We start from the raw sequence: 16,795 nt of genomic DNA, 5'->3' as shown, positions 1-16,795 counted from the left end.
CATAAAATTTATCTTAAAATAATAATGCTTTCATAAAGTTGATTGAAAAAGAATATTTCCATTAAACTTTTGAATCACTCTTCACTTACCAAAGAGATATAGTATAACTTCCCAATATATTCTGTCATTTATTTCTTGTATAATCCCAGTACCACTCTCACCCCCTGTGTAAAACTCACTCTTCCTCCTTCGTTTTTCTTTTACTTTCTCACTACTACCACATGCACAATACTTCCAACATCAGATATGTGGGATTTTCCCCCCAAAACAAGCAATTCTCTGTAACACCAGCCAGGTGTCCTACAGTTCAATTCAAATCTGGCAATACTGGGAGTTGGCACAGACCACACAGGTTTAAGGCTCCGTCCCACAAGACTGCCCCGCTCCCACTTCACATGCTAAGTGCAAGTAGTAGGTTTCCAGGTTATCCACAACTCCTATTGGACTTGGCTACAAATTGGAGGTTCCCATACCCCCTCCCCCCACTTCTGATTCGATTAGTTGCTAGAACAGCTCAGAATTTAGGGAACCACTTACGTATGTTTACCAGTTTGTTGTATAATAAAGGACATGATAAATGGTACATATGAACAGCCAGATGAGGAGATTCATAACGTGAGGTCCAGAAGCATCCTGAGCTCAAGAAATTCAGTTGAGATTCGTAACGTGAGGTCCAGAAGCGTCCTGAGCTCAAGAAATTAACCCAAAAGCTCTCTGAACTCCATATTCTTAGGATTTTGTGGAGGCTTTCTCATGTAGGTAGGCATGATCAATCACTAACTCCAGTGCCAGCCCAGCTCCCTTCTGTGGAGATTGGGAGGGTGGGGCTGAAAATTTCAAGGTTCTAATCATGACCTGGTTTTTCTGGTGATCAGCTCCCATCCAGGAGCCATCCGGAGGCCCACCCAGAGTTGCATTAGAACAAGAGATGCTCCTAGTATTCTTATCACTTAGGAAATTACCAGGTTTTCTGAAGCTCTGTGCCAGGAACTGGGAGCAGAGGCCAATACATATTTTCTATTATTTCACATGCCCTTTGAAGAGGAATTTCCCACTTAAATGACCAACATTTCTAATCAGCTCTTTATTCTGCTTCTATAAAATGCTTGCTGCATAGGCCAAGGACCTTGGGGTCAAAAGATGTATTGCTTTTAGTGTTTCAACAGATGTATCCCCTCCCCTAACGATGTATTGCTTTAGTGCTTGTATTACTTTAGTTTGAAAAGATGTATTATTGCCTTAGTGCCTGTTTGAAAAATCCCACGCTCTGTAACTGCCCGTAGCCCATAGCAGTTTCAGGGGTCTGTAAATCATCCCATACCAACTGTAACAATGCGGGTATAAAAGCGAAATTGCCCCTAAGCTCACTGCCCAGATTTTCAGAGCACTAGCTCTTCTGGGAACGCCGGCGTAATAAAACTGAGTTCTCTTTTTCTGTGGGTTACTGCTTGGATTTTTTGCTGGTCTGATTTTTGGAGCTTTTGGGATTTTTCCATACACCTTAAGCAGTACTAGCATGATATTAAAAATAACTCATATTATTTAATATTCTAGATTTATTATTCCAACTTCTCATTTATGTTGCTCTATTTTCCTGGTTATTTACATTTTAATTTCACACACTTATTCAGACTAATTAATGTATGAGGAGAGTAATTTTGAACCAAAACAAAATTAGTATTCTATCGTATCTGTTATTCTAGGAAAATGATTTCCCACTGGGTGAGATGTGAACCGGTCTTTCAGTTTGTTTGTTTATCTATCTATCTATCTATCTATCTATCTATCTATCTATCTATCTATCTATCTATTTATTTATTTTATTTTAGAGTCAAAGGGAAAGTTTATTAGAAAAGTAATGACACTCCACAGAATGTGGTTTCCTCTCAGAAGCAGAGTGAAAGGGACCAAAAGAGACTTGGACAGGCAATGAGTAGGGGGCTCGAGTGTTCAGGGAATTCAGTTTATATGTCATTCTTTAGTTCCCATTTCCTTTGAAATGGACATACAGTGAGGAAGAGGAAAGGGAAGAGTATTTAGCACTAAAAGCCACTGGCTGGCAGTTCTTAGCCTTTAATCCATAGGTTTCCCATTGTTTTAGCCATAATGAACGCTTTTATTTTGTGTAGGGCTCCACGTAAGGACTCTGTTATTACTGTTTCCCCTTCACAGGTGTGAGAAAATGGGTTGTTAGCAATCCCAGTAGAAATCTTCCTTTGTTCTGCAGGTGTCCTCCCGGCCTGACTGCAGGGCTGATCAGCATATTGCAGTCTCTGATTGTGGCTTGATTAACATTTTAATTCTCTTGCCTCCTCCCTCATGCCGCCTCTGGCTGTTGGTGGCCTGGTGTACCTGCCTGCTGTCCAGGGAGATGCAGAAGTCATCGTATCCCTCCTCCCCCCCCACTCCAGCTCCTCTACAGTCTCCTGAGGGGAGCCCTGAGGGTACACCTTGCTGAAAGACTTGCATTGTATATCGTGAACCCCGAGCCACTGTATGCAGAGTGTGAAAACGCCTTCATTGTTGGCCCTCCTGCAGCCACATTCTCTCCAACTCTGGAGACAAGGAAAGCAACCTCCTATGTTGGCTGTCTCCAGATGTTACTGGAGTCCTCTCCTGGCATGCTGTCCAGGTTCTTGATGTCTCAAACAAAAAATTGAGTAAGACACCAAAATACAGCAGAAAAAGAAAGCTTTATGAAAAGGGAAAGTACATTTCCAGATGGAAGCGAGCCTGAGCGAGAGAAGCATGGCTCAAAGGCCTAAAGTGGGATCATTTTAACCAAACTGAAAAAAATTATTAACATTATGAAGGCTGAGGCATGAGAAAAGACCTCATTTTTGTTCTAACTAGCCTGGGAACTTAGATTTTTTTTTAAACTTTCTAGTCTTATATCAATGCTTGGATATACATCTGGACGTATAACAAACCTTCAGATAACTCTCAGATTACCTCCTGAAGGACTCATGTATCCAGACCACCTGACATCCACCTGACATCACCACCGGATCTTCTGGCACCCATCTTCTGGACCACTTAGCATCCATCATCCTGACTGCCTGTCATCTGACAGATAACCATCCTAGACCAATCTTAGGGCTAAGAATGCAGGACTGATAATTCTCAAGAATATACATTTTACTATAAGAACTTTGAACTTTTCTCTCTTCTTTGAACAACTTCTGGATTTTTGCCTGTGTTTCCAATTTTCAAACTCTGAGACCCTTGAATAAATCTCTATCATTTATATATCTAGCAAAGCCTCCAGATTCTTTGAGTTCATTCAGTAGAGTGTAGTTTTCTCATTTTCAAGTCAGTATTTGACCTAGTTTTGATATGGGAAATGTAAAGAAATCTAAGATGGCTACCCTGTCCCAGAGGAATTTTTCCAACCTCCTCTCCCTGAACCCTACTTTCCTGCACGGGGAAACAAAAGACCTCCAAGTATGCAGAAGTAATCAATGTATAAATCTACCTGGCCTGCCTTTGTTAGGGGCTCAGGCTCTGGAAAGTGACTCCTCTGAGCCTGCCAGGGTAAATAAACTTCCTTTGATTCTTAGTTCGCTGAGTGCCGCTTAGTTCTTCCGGGTACACGGGCCAAAATCTGCAACAGTTTAGCATTAATTGGTAAAAGCCCTGAGGGTCATTTTGTAATAGGCATGTTCTCTATTAACATTGACTATTTGCAGATAAATCAATATGAAAAAAATGCTTGGAAATTGTCAGTTCACTTAAATAATTTAATTATTCCCTTGAAATCTGTAGTATAGTGAGAAGCATCATCAATTTCTGATTACCCAGTATGATAGGAAGGAGATGAAGTAGGTCATATATACTTTAAGATAGTAATTAAAACAAAACACAATATGAAGTATATTTTTTAATATAAATCTGCTTAGTTAATACTATATGTATGTACACATTCATTGTTCTATAGACATTATTCAATTTCAGTACATGTGCTGCCAAAGTGAGCACTAGACATTATTCAAAAGTATAAAATACCTTTAAAAACACAAGTACAATAGTTTAAAATCCAAAATATAAAAAAACTCTATAAATTGTTTGACAAGAAATAGCCATGCTTCTAATGGTTAAAATAGTTTGTTGTCTGTTTTTAACTGAGCTCTGTCTTTTTAAGAGTAAAGTGAAGTTGGTCACTGAACATACCACCCTCTTTTCTCCCTAATAGTCCAGCAGACATCGGGGGTCCTTGACGTGGGGAGTAGGGGTGACACTGTCTATGGATGGATTTTAAAGAGTTTATGAACTCCAGAAAATTGTATGCAGAACAAAATGTACACACACTTATGCCTATATATTTTGGAGGGAAGAAGGGGTCCATAGCTTTCATCAGATCCTTAAAGTAATAAATATAGGAAAGCAAGGACCTTTGTAAGTCATGGGAGATATGTGTCCATAGACATTGAAGGAGCGTCAAGGCCAAGTCAGAAGAATCTGTTTTGAATAAGGTGGGAGGACTAGTGGCAGAACTGTGGCTGTTGGCTCTACTACCACAGCAGCATGTTCACCGTTGTGCGCTATAGACCTGGTCATTCCCATGACCTGCAATTGAGATGCGTAATTGTTGGGTAACTATGCTTGAGGGCAGAATTTAATGTAATAATCTCTTTTTAGGGTGAATTGGGAGGATGCCAGTGTGATGAAGCCTGCAAATTTCTGTTGTTAAACTTTTAGAATGTCATAGCAGGAAGAAATCGAAGGCCTTTAATTCAGCAACTCATTTCAAGAAGAAAAAAATAGGATTAAAGAGGTGAAGTAATTTTCTCAAAGTTTCTGGGTCTCCTGGTTCTTAGTCCAGAGCAATTTTTCTATGCACTATTATTTCTTTTTATATGTGGTAGATCAATTCTTTAAAAAAGTAATTCTGATGAAAAGTCATCTATTTCTGGTAAAAAGTCAGGTAGCTCAGTCATTCATGAAGAATGTCTGTGTGAACTAGATTACTTAAAATGTTCCAGTTTAAAAAACCATCCCCTCCCACCACTTGGAAGTATTCAGATGCTAGAAAGGATGTTCCAGAAGGCCAGCTGTGACTAAGAGCTGAATAGAAGCTGCTTCCTCTGAAAAATGAGATCATATCAAGCTGGGCTAATCTAAGAGCTAGCTAAGGCATTGAACCTCCCTAAATGTCAAAATTGTTAAGGTAGTTTTAATCTGTTGAGACTTTTATTGATTTGACAGCTGAGACAGGATGAAAGCAGTGGGAAAATCTGAAGACATTTGTAGTTTAGATATATTTTTGTGTACTTGGAAGGCTTTTGTTCAATGTTGAATTGCTTGAGCTTTATATATTATAAGCCGAATTGTGGTCCCCGTCCCCCATTCATATGTTGAATTCCTAACCTCCAGTTCCTCAGAATGACAGTATTTGGAGACAGGATCTTTAAAGAGGTAATTAAGTTAAAATGAGGTCATGAGGATAGGCCATCCGATATGGCTGGTGTCCTTATAAAAAGAAGAAATTAGAATACACAGAGGGAAAACCATGTGAAGACATAGGGAGAAGATAGCCATGTACACACTAAGGAGAGAGGCCTTAGAAGAAATGAATCCTGCTGACACCTTGATCTTGGACTTCTAGCCTCCAGACTGTGAGAAAATAAATTTCTGTTGTTTAAGTCACCCAGTCCATGGAACTTTGTAATGGCAGCCCTAATACAACATACAGAAGTCATTTTGCAGGAGAAAATTCATTTTTAAAAATAATTCTACAGAACCATTTTCTACAAAGTCTGAGTGAGTGCACAATACAATCCTCTCTTTGGTTCAGGAGGATGTGCTGTGCAAGATGTAAGGATTTGAGAGGCACCAGCAGCAGAATGGGTGAAACAACAGTTGCTCTCCATGGACTGTAAGTGAGAAGGTGGTGAGCTTAGGGAAATACTAGCAAACCCAATTTAAGTAAAGGTTGAAGAGCAGTTCAAGAAGTAGGAGGGGAAACCAGGAAAATGTATGCCTAAGCCAAGGAAAGAGTATTTTAAGAAGAGAAGGGTCAATATTATTACATGCTGCTGAAAAGTCAAGTAATGAAAGGATTACTTGGATTTAGCAAAAAGAGAAATATGATGTCTTGGCAAGAACTGCAGCAGTGTAGTCAGAGGGGACAGAGGAAGTTGTCTGGAGAAACAAGATGGTGGCAGCTAGAGAAGGACGTGTGATTAAAATTATATGTATATTTATTTATTAGAGTTAGTTGATTATTATAATTAATAATTAATTGAAAGAGGCCTGAGCATGTTTAAGTACCATTGGGGAAAGTGCAGAGGAGGAGAGATCGACATACAGGAGAGAGTCGAGAGTGACTTCAGTAGCACTTCTCTGATCTACTTGCTCTTTGTCTTGGACCCACCCCTCACACCGTGGGCAATCGCCTTCCTGCCTCCAGATAAATCTTCCAAACTGCAAACCAATTCCTGACACTCCTCAGCTTAAGATTTTCTTGGTCCTATCTCATCTTTCCCGTCTCATCACCAACTATTCTTCCCACTGAGAGCAACTAAAAATGCTGAATGAAGTCAAATATAAAATTTTAAAAGCACTGAAGACCTAACAAGATAGCAAAGAATTACCAGGCCATAATTTAGGAGATGAAAGGATGAAGAATTAGCAAATAAACTTTTTAAAACTTGAGATACAATTGTCGTACCACATTATATTAGTTTCAAGAGCACAACATAATGATCCAAAATATATTGTAAAATGATCACTGCAATAAATCTAGTTAACATTTATCATCACACAGTTATAATTCTTTCCTTGCGATGAGAACTTTCAAGATTTACTCTCTTAGCAGCTTTCAAATATGCAATATAGTATTGTAAACTGTAGTCACCGTGCTGCACATTACACCCCAGAACTTATTTGTTTTATAATTGGAAGTTTGTACTGTTTGACTACCTTCATCCATTTTGCCACCCCAACGCCCCAGCTCTGGCAGCCACCGATCTGTTCTCTGTATCTATGAGTTTATTTTTAAATTTAGATTCCACATATAAGTGAGATCAAACGGTATTTGTCTTTTTTTTTGTCTGACTTATTTCACTTAGCATAATTCCCTTGAGGTCCATCATGTTGTCACAAATGGTAGGATTTCCTTCTTTTTATGGCTGAATAATACTCTATTACAGATATATGTATATACATACCGCGTCTTCTTTATCCATCTTCTTTATGGACACTTAGGTTGTGTTCCACGTCTTGGCTATTGTAAATAATGCTGCAATAAACATGGGGGTATAGATATCTTTTCAAGTTAGTGTTTTTGTTTCCTTCAACAATATACCCAGAAGTGGAATTGCTGGATTATATGGTAGTTTTATTTTGAATTTCTTGAGGAACGTCCATACTGATTTCCACAGTGGCTGCACCAATTTACAATCCCACCAACAGTGCACAGGGGTTGCCTTTTCTCCACATTCTTGCCAACACTGGTTATCTCTTGTCTTTTTTTGATTATAGCCATACTAACAGGTATGAGGCAATGTCTCATTGTGGTTTTGATTTGCGTTTTCCTGACTTTTAGTGATGTTGAGCACTTTTTCATGCACCTATTGGCTATTTGTATGTCGTCTTTGGAAAAAAGTCTGTTCAGGTCTTTGACAATTCTTTAATCATATATACATATATATGTACCTATATATACACACATACACACATATATATATATATACATATATATTTGCTATTAAGTTTTATGAGTTCTTTATATATTTTTAATATTAGCCCCTTATCAGATACATGATTTGCAAATATTTTCTCTTTTTCCATAGGTTGCCCTTTCATTTTGTTAATGGTTTTCTTTGCAGTGCAGAAGCTTTTTGATTTGATGTAGTCCTACTTGTTTATTTGTGATTTTGTTGCATCTGCTTTTGGTGTGTAAGTAAACTCTCAAAACTGCTTTTGCTCTGAAGGCATTTACCAATCCAGCAGGAAACTGTTAGGAGACTGAGTTGAAGTTTTGCTCAACTTGCCTCAAGGCTTGAGAGGTACTGAAGTGAAAGTCTAAGGGACACTTAAGGTGAGAGGTCAGAAAAAGCCAACCCCCCCACCCCAAAACCACCCAAAACCCATGCACAGGGTAAGGTTAGACCAGATGTAAACCTCTGTTCTTTTGGTGCAAGAGAAAAGATTCCCGTGAGATAATAAACCAAACCAAACCCAGGCTTTCTGAGGAATAGTAGACTGAACTCGCATCTCAGAGGTGGTACAAAAAAAACTCAAGGAGGGAATTTAGCTGAGAGTATTCTGTTTTTTTTTTTTTTTTTTTTATGATTTAAATTAGTCATATATTAGTGTGATTTTAATTACATTGTTTGGTCTATTACATTAGTACGTTGTGTTGAAAACATATTTTATTTTTTTGTTGTATTTTTCTTTATTGAAATATAATAGACAATTAGTTGCTTGAATTTACATTGTACAATTCAATGAGTTTTTTTCAATTATAGTTGTCATACTATAATATACCAGTTTCACTTGTATAGCATAGTGATCAAAGATCCACATAACTCACAAAGTGATCACCCCACTAAATCTAGTGCCCTCTTCCCCCTTACATATTACAACATTATTAACCATCTGCCCCATGCTACACTCTACATCTCCATGTCTATTCTGCAACTAGAGTGATTCTAGTTGGTTTTGATAGTGCCTCAGACTTCTGGCAAAGCCAATGTCCCATTGAAAATGTGTGAGAGATCCAATTTCTCTGCATTCTTGCCAGTACTTGCTATTATTGGTATTTTTCATTTTAGCTATATTAAAAGATGTTTAATGTTATCTCTTTAATTTTCATTTCCCTAAGGCTAATGATGTTGAACATTTTATATACTCTTTGGTGAAATGCTTGTTTATATATTTTGCTCATATTCTAATTAGATTATTTGGGGTTTTGTTTGCTTGTTTTTTACTACTGAGGTTTTTTTTATATATTCTAGATACAAGTCCTTTGTCGGGTATGTAGTTTACAAATATTTTGTCCCGGTCTGTTGCTAGTCTTTTCATCTTCTTAACAGGATTTGAGTAGAGCAAAAGTTTTAATTTTTATGACGTTAAACTTAATTTTTTTCTTTTATGGATCATGCTTTTAGTGTCATGTTTAAGAACTATTTGCCTAGAGCAGAGTTCTCAACTTTGGCACTGATGACAGTTTAGACAGATAATTATCTGAAGGGATATCCTATGTATTATGGGATGTTTATCATCATCCTTGGCCTTGTATCCACTAGATGCCAGTAGCACCCCCACCTCCAGTCATGAAAATAAAAATTGTCTCCGGACTTTGACAAATGTCCTCTGGGGGGCAAAATCATCCTTGGTTGAGAACCACTAGCCTAGCCCTCGGTCTTGAAGATTTTTCTCATTTTCTTCTAAAAGTTTTATAGTCTTACATTTTACACAGTCTGTGATCCATTTTGAATTAATTTTTGATAAGGTGTGAGGTTTAGGTTGCGGTTCCTTTTTTTTTTTTTTTTTTGGCCTATGGATGTGTCCAATTGCTCCAGTACCACATGTGAAAAGACTATCTTTGCTCTATCAAATTGCTTTTGCATCTTTGTCAAAAATCAGTTGGATATATCTGTATGGGTCTATTTCTAGGTTTTCTATTCTGTTCTATTGAGCTATAATTGCTTCCTGGCCTTTTGGCTAAGATCTAGTGTAAGCTATGTGTCTCTCCCTCTGCCAATACCATGTTGTCTTGATTACCGTAGCTATATAGTAAGTCTTGATATTAGATAATTATACCTCCCACCTTAATCTTTTTCGTAATTGTTTTGGCTATTCTAGTTCATTTTCCTTTCAATATATAGCAACAAAAATTCTTGCTGAGATTTTGATAGGAATTGCATCAAACCTATATATAGATTAATTTGGGAAAAATTGACATCTTCACTATGTTAAGTCTTTGAATACATCTCTCCATTTATTTAGATTTTTTATTAGTATTTTGTAGTTTTCAATATATGAATCCTGGTAGATTTATACATAAGTATTTAATTTTTTGAGTGATTGTAAATGTTATATTTTAAATTTCAGCTTTTAAATATTCATTGCTAGTATGCTGAAATATGATTAATTTTTGTATGTTGGCCTTGTATCTTGAGACCTTGTTGAACTCACTTATTAGTTCTAGGAGGTTTTTTGATGATGTCGTTTATTTCTTGAGGATTGTTTTCTTTTAGATAATCATTTCTTGAGGATTGTCATCTGAAAATAGAAAAATAGTTTTATTTCTTCCTTTCCTATCTGTATGCCTTTTATTTCCCCTTTTCCCCCTTTTTGTGCTGACTTCCAAGATTATATTGAATAGGGTGGTGAGAGCAGAAATCTTTGCTTTGCTGTCATCTTAGGGGGAAAGTACTCAGCCTTTCCTCATTAAGTAAAATGTTAGCTATAGGGTTTTTTTTTTTTTTTTTTTTTTTGGTAGTTGCTCTTTATTAGGTTGAAGAAGTTCTCTTCTATTCCAAGTTTGCTGAGAGTTTTTATCACGAATGGGAGTTGAATTTTGCCAAATGCTTTTCTATGTCAATTGATAGGATCATATAGTTTTTCTTCTTTAATTTGTTAATACGGTATATTATATCGTTTGATTTTTGAGTATGGAACCCCTTGAATTTTTGGAATTAACCCTACTTCGTTGTAGTGTAAAATTGTTTTTATATAGTGCTGGATTCAATTTGCTAGTATTTTGTTGAGAATTTTGCGTCTGTGTTTATGAGGAATATTGGTCTCTAGCATTTGTCTGGTTTTGGTGTCATGGCAATACTGGCCTCATAATATACATTAGAAAGTGTACCTTCTCCTATTTTCTGAAGATTGTATATAATTGGTATTAACATTTCTTTAAATACGGGTAGAATGTTCCAGTGAAACTATCTGGGTCTAGAGATTTCTTTTTTGAGAGCGAGAGGTAAGAGTGAACATAGCAGGTCTGTTTCACTCATTTCTCACTTATTTCTGTACCCGTGGTCAAATTCTGAGAACTAAAGTCCTGGAATATTCATGTAGCGATGGGTAAGATGTAATTCTATATGCCCAAAGCAATAGGTCAAGACAAACCAGGTTGTCAGCATGTTTAAAGTAAACATAAAGATTCACGATATGCACTCTGGTGCCTGGTTTGAGGCCAGCTGGTATGTGACCAGGTAGTATGTGGCCAGCTCCCTTTAAAAACTTTGGACTCCAGGGGAGGACGAAAAAATGGTGTAGATTGATGGAGGCTCTGTTCATCCCTCTGGCAACTAAATCAAAGTTGTGACAGAAACAAGGAGCAAATAGTAAGAAAAAATTGCCTGGGATCTAGATGAACAAGCCATACAATTGGGAAGAAAACTAAGAAATCATGCTCAAATAGCAGAAGGTAGGACAGGGCTGCCAGGTCCCGAGTGGCTGAGTGAGATGGAGGCTGTGGCAGCGGCAGCTGTAGATGCCTCTTCAAGGGGCCGTGTCCGAGAGTGGACTTTTGCAGTGATGGACCTGCTTGCTCTGAGCACCAGTGCCAGTTTGGTGATGCAGGGACTTACAGGGGGACACTGAGTTGTTGGAGTGAGGGCCCAAGTGACACTCGCTCGGTACAGAAGTACCGGCAGTATCCATTGTTCCTCTCTCCCTCCCAGTGCACGGACTCAGCACTGCCATAGCCATGACATCATTGAACTGGATAACAGAGGTCGCTCTGTCCAGAAGATTCTCTGAAACCCTGCCAACTCGTGGCCCCACCCAAGCCACATCTAGATGTATCCATGGTGAGTCAGGTGCTCCTTGCTGAGCAGTGCCGAGACTCACACCGGTGGCAGCTGGCTTAGGTTTCTGGTGTGGCTTTTTGAGGCAACTATAAACTCAGCATCTGTGGATTGCTTGCTGAATCTTGACAGGTGACCCTGGACGGGTAGAGGCTTAGGCTAAACGTGGCTTGCAGCTGAACCCCTCTCAGGACTATGCCACTGGATACCTACTACACAAAGCCACACTAATAAGACTGGGAGACTTAGGAACTTTGTCTGGTACACAGAAACAGACACAGAAAGGGAGCAAAAATGGGAAGACAAAGAAGCAGAAACCGTATGAGAGAACAGAACAGAGATCCAGAAATAATGGAGTCAAGCAATCTAACAGATGCAGAGTTCAAAACACTGGTTGTAAAGATGCTCAATGAAAAGTGTAGACGAATTCAGTGAGAACTTCGATAAAGAGATAAAAAACATAAAAAAGGAAATGGAAATTATAAAAGGGAACCAGTCAGAAATGAAGAACACATTATCTGAGATGAGAAGTATATTAAATGGAATAAACAAAGTGAATAAAGAAGAAGATCAAATGACCTATATAGAGGATGGGAAAGCCAAGGACACTCAATCAGAATGGCAAGAAAAAAGAAGCCAAGACTATAACAATAATTTAAGGAGCCTATGGGACACTATTAAAGGTAAAAATATCAATCTCATTGGGGTATTGGAAGGAAAACAAGATGTTGAATAGCTATTTGAAGAAATAATGATGGAAAACTTCCCTAACCTGGTGAAGGAAATAGACATAAAACCCCAGGAAGCTCAGAGAGTCCCAAAATCCAGAAACCCAAAGAGGTACACATCAAGACACATCATAATTAAAATGCCAAAGGTTAAATACAAAGAGAGAATCTTAAAAGCAGCAAGAGAAAAGCAGTTAGTTACCTACAAGGGAGCATCTATAAGAGTAGCAGCTGATTTCTCAAAAGAAACTATGCAGGACAGAAGGGCTTTAGCTGAGTCCCATGAATTTTGATATCTATAGGTAATGCATTGTTTCTTTCAAGAGACACCATAGCTGTTTTTGAGACTTTTCATCTTTAGTTTTCGGGATTTTGATTATGTGTCTTGGTGTGGATTTCTTTGCATTTATTGAATCTTTAAGTTTCTGCCTTTTGCCAACTTCAGCCATTATTTCTTCCAATATTTTTTCAGACTCATACTCTCTTCTCCTTCTGGGACTCCAATGACATTAATGTTAGACCTTTTGTTATTGTCCCACAGGTCTCTAAAACGCTGTTTTTTTTTTTTCTTCAATTTTCTCTCTGTTGTTCATTTTGGGTACTTTCTAGTGATGTCTTCATCTACTGATTCTTTATCAACTCCATCCTGTTATTAAGCCCATTTAGCAAGTTTTTAAGTTTGGTTATTGTATTTTTCAGTTTTAAAATTTCCATTTGATTCCTCCTTATATCCTTTACTTCTTTTCTAAGACTTTTTGTCTCAAGAATGTTCATAATTGCTCACTAAAATATTTTTATGATGGCTGCTTGTCAGATAATTCCAACGTCTGTGTCATTTCAGTATTGCTGTCTGTTGTCTTTTCTCACTCCAGGTTTGACTTTTTTCATTCTTGGTATTTTAAGTGATTTTCTATTGTATCCTGAACATTTGGGGAGTATTATGACTCTGAATCTTACTTAAATCTATTTTAGCAGGTCTCTGCTGACACCACACTGGTAGGGTAAAGTGAATGTTGCCTCAATGTCATAGGGCAGGGATTAAAGTCTAGGCTCCCCGCTTGATCTCTGATGACACTGTGGGGAGGTGGAGGAGTGCCCCATTACTACCAGGTGAGAGTGGGGATCTAGGCTCACACTCCATCTCCACTGACTGTGGGATGGGAAGGGGAGGTGGGGTGTGGTTTTTTCTACAATACTTGTCTGAGTAGGGCAAACATTGTCAAAAGTTTGTCCTGATAGGCGGCCCCTTGCCTGGTCCTTTGGCTACAGAGAGTAGGTTTTCATTGGAGATTCTTTTGAGTCTGCACATATTGGCCTTCCTAGGTTGCAGGCTTCCTCTGTGCTAGTCTAGGATATATAGAAAACAAAAAGAAAATCCTGGGAACTCACTGCTGTGTCATATCCTTGAGTTCCAAGGTCTCTAGATATTCTCCCTTCTTCTCTCCACCTTTCAGAGTCTTCTCATATTTGTGTTGTGCATTATGTCCAGGGTTTTAGCTGCACTTAGTGGAATAGAAGTAACTGTTTATGTCATTTTGTCTGTAACCATAATCGAAAGCTTCTAATACTTCCATATTTTTTAGCTTATTTTTAAACAAAAATTTTATTTTGGAATAGTTTTAGGTTTACCAAAAAGTTGCAAAGATAGTGCAGAGAATTCCCATAGACTCTATATCCAGTTTTCCCAAACATTTTATGGTATTTTTGTCATAATTGATGAACTGATATTAATTATTAAAGTTCATATTTTATTTAGATTTCATTAGTTTTTACCTAATGTCCTTTTCTGTTCTAAGATCCCATCCAGAATACATTACATTTTGTTGTCATGTCTTCTCAGATTCTTCTTGGATGTGACAGTTTCTCAGATTTTCCTTGTTTTTGATGACCTTGACAGTTTTGAGGAGTCAGGTATTTTGTAGAATATCCCTCAGTTGTCTGATGTTGTTTTTCTCATGATTAGACTGGGGTTATAAGTTTTGGGGACAAAGACCACAGAGGTAAAGTGGCTTTGCCATCACATCATATTAAGGGTACAGACTATCATTATGTCTAATCATTGTTGAGGCTGACTTTTACCACCTGGCTGAGGCAGTGTTTTTCAGGCTTCTCCACTGAAGACGGAAATTCCTCTTCCCTCACTGCACCCCCATTTCATACTGTAGTCTTTGGAAGTCACTATACGCAGCCAATATAGTACCTTTTTTTACACTTACATCAGATCTTGCTTTCCTCTAACAAATTTTGACTTGTTGAAGGCATTAATTTTTACTGGGTCCACGTTTTTCTAAATATTTCATTTTAATGCTCATTAGACCGATATGAAGCAAAGATGAAAAGGCATTTTTTGAGAGACTAGTTCTCTTAATACTTTCGTGTACTCAAAACTAATATCAAAGCTTTTAAATATTGTAATAGCCATTTTTAGGAAAACCTAACATTATATGTAGTTATAAGGTCAATGGAATTATTCTGAATGCTTTGTTTCAAAGAAAATTTTCAGAAGAAATAGAATCACTTCAGTTTTCCTGGGAAAGCTTATTTTAAAAAGAGCCTTAGGATCATGACCCTCCTAAATTACAAAAAGGGAAGCATGACTGTTAATTTTATATTTGTCCTCTCATCATAGGGGACAAGATAGACTAGATAAAATGGCAGAATGGTTTGTGCTTTGTGTGGACTTCACAGTACACTGAGACCTGTAAAAAAATCATCTTGAGTACACATATGTCTGTATAATAGGACTTGAAACATTATGTTACTCTTTTATATTATTAAAGATCATCAGAAGTTTTATGTTTTCACTATTATGATGTATTTATTAGTACTATAATTTGTTTGATGCTGAGGTTCTGGATATGAGTAATTATTGAGAAAATATGGTTTTACAAAATGGTTCCAGGAATATGCTGTAGAGAGAAAGGATGACTGCTTAAAATATTGTTACAATGCTATCTATATTAAGGAACCTTTGTGCAATACCTGACATCATGGTAAACATAACACTTTCTGATGTTACATTATTTTCCTTTCATCCTTTTTCATTTGATTAAATGTCTTGGTCATATATACAACTGATCACATCAACCTAGCACCTTTCAAAGACATCATTCAATCTTTGAGTGACTCTCACCAACTCCAAATTATCCACCTTATTTTCACCATAAGCATTTTGAAAAAGAGGTGTAATGAGGGGAGTAACCTTATTAGATAGTAAAACAACATAAAGAAAAATAGTTAAAATAATTAGATATTGGAGAAGGTACAGATAAATGAAATAGAGATTCAAGAAAAAGACCCAAATTCAAATGGGAATTTAACACATGATAAAAGCAGTATTTCAAAAATAGCTGGAAAAAGATAGTTATTCACTAGATAGTAGTGAGAGGTGATGGAAAGGGGGTAGCTCGATCTTTATCTCATTCTTTACGTCACATTAAATTCTACCGGATCCAAAATTTTAACATTAAAAAAAAATCAAACCATGAAAATGCTGTTAAAAAGAATTAACATTTTAACTATTCTGGTTAGTAAAAGTATATTATACAAAATTCAGAAACCATAAAATAAAAATGTAGTAACCTCTGTTTGTTTTAAAAAACACATACACCCCAAAATAAACCAGAGAAGTTAACATTTATCTACCAAAAGTAAATACACACACACACATGCACACACACACAAATTCAAAAGAGAAATGACAACTGCGAAAGGCTAATAACTTTAATGAATTCAGAAGTTTTGCAAAGACAAACAAAAAATAAAACATGAGGCAATAAACATAGGAAGAGATGCCTAGCCTCACAATAAAATGTAAATAATTTCTCACCCAGTAGATTAAAAAAAGTGAAAATTCCATGGGTGAAAAGTTCAAGGCCACCAGGGACTGGCACCTTTCTTTGGCTCACTGTGCCATCTTTTGCATGTGGCCGTCTTCCACATGTTCCCAGGGTGGCTGCTGCACCTTCAGGCATCACGTCCAGGAACACCAGGAAGAAGGGGGACAGGTAGGGAAAAGGCAGAAGGTTCCTGCTCCAGAGTCTATGCCCTTTAACAACTTTCCTTGGAAGCCCAATTCTGCTTATACCTTATTTGCCAGAACAGTGCCGTGGCTGCATAGCAGGCTGGGAAAGTGATTCAACTTTTTATCATATAAAGTATATAAATCCTAAGTATACCACTTATGGACTTTCACGAAGTAAATATCTCTATCTGGCCAGCATCCGGCTCAAGAAACAGAGTGGGAACAGCCTCCTTACAACTCCCCACGTCCTCCTTCCCAGTCACTAGAGATAGTATTTT

Source organism: Pteropus alecto, unplaced genomic scaffold (assembly GCF_000325575.1).
Source record: "Pteropus alecto unplaced genomic scaffold, ASM32557v1 scaffold68, whole genome shotgun sequence".
NCBI classification, from domain to species: Eukaryota; Metazoa; Chordata; class Mammalia; order Chiroptera; family Pteropodidae; genus Pteropus; species Pteropus alecto.
Note: the sequence above shows the minus strand (reverse complement) of the source record.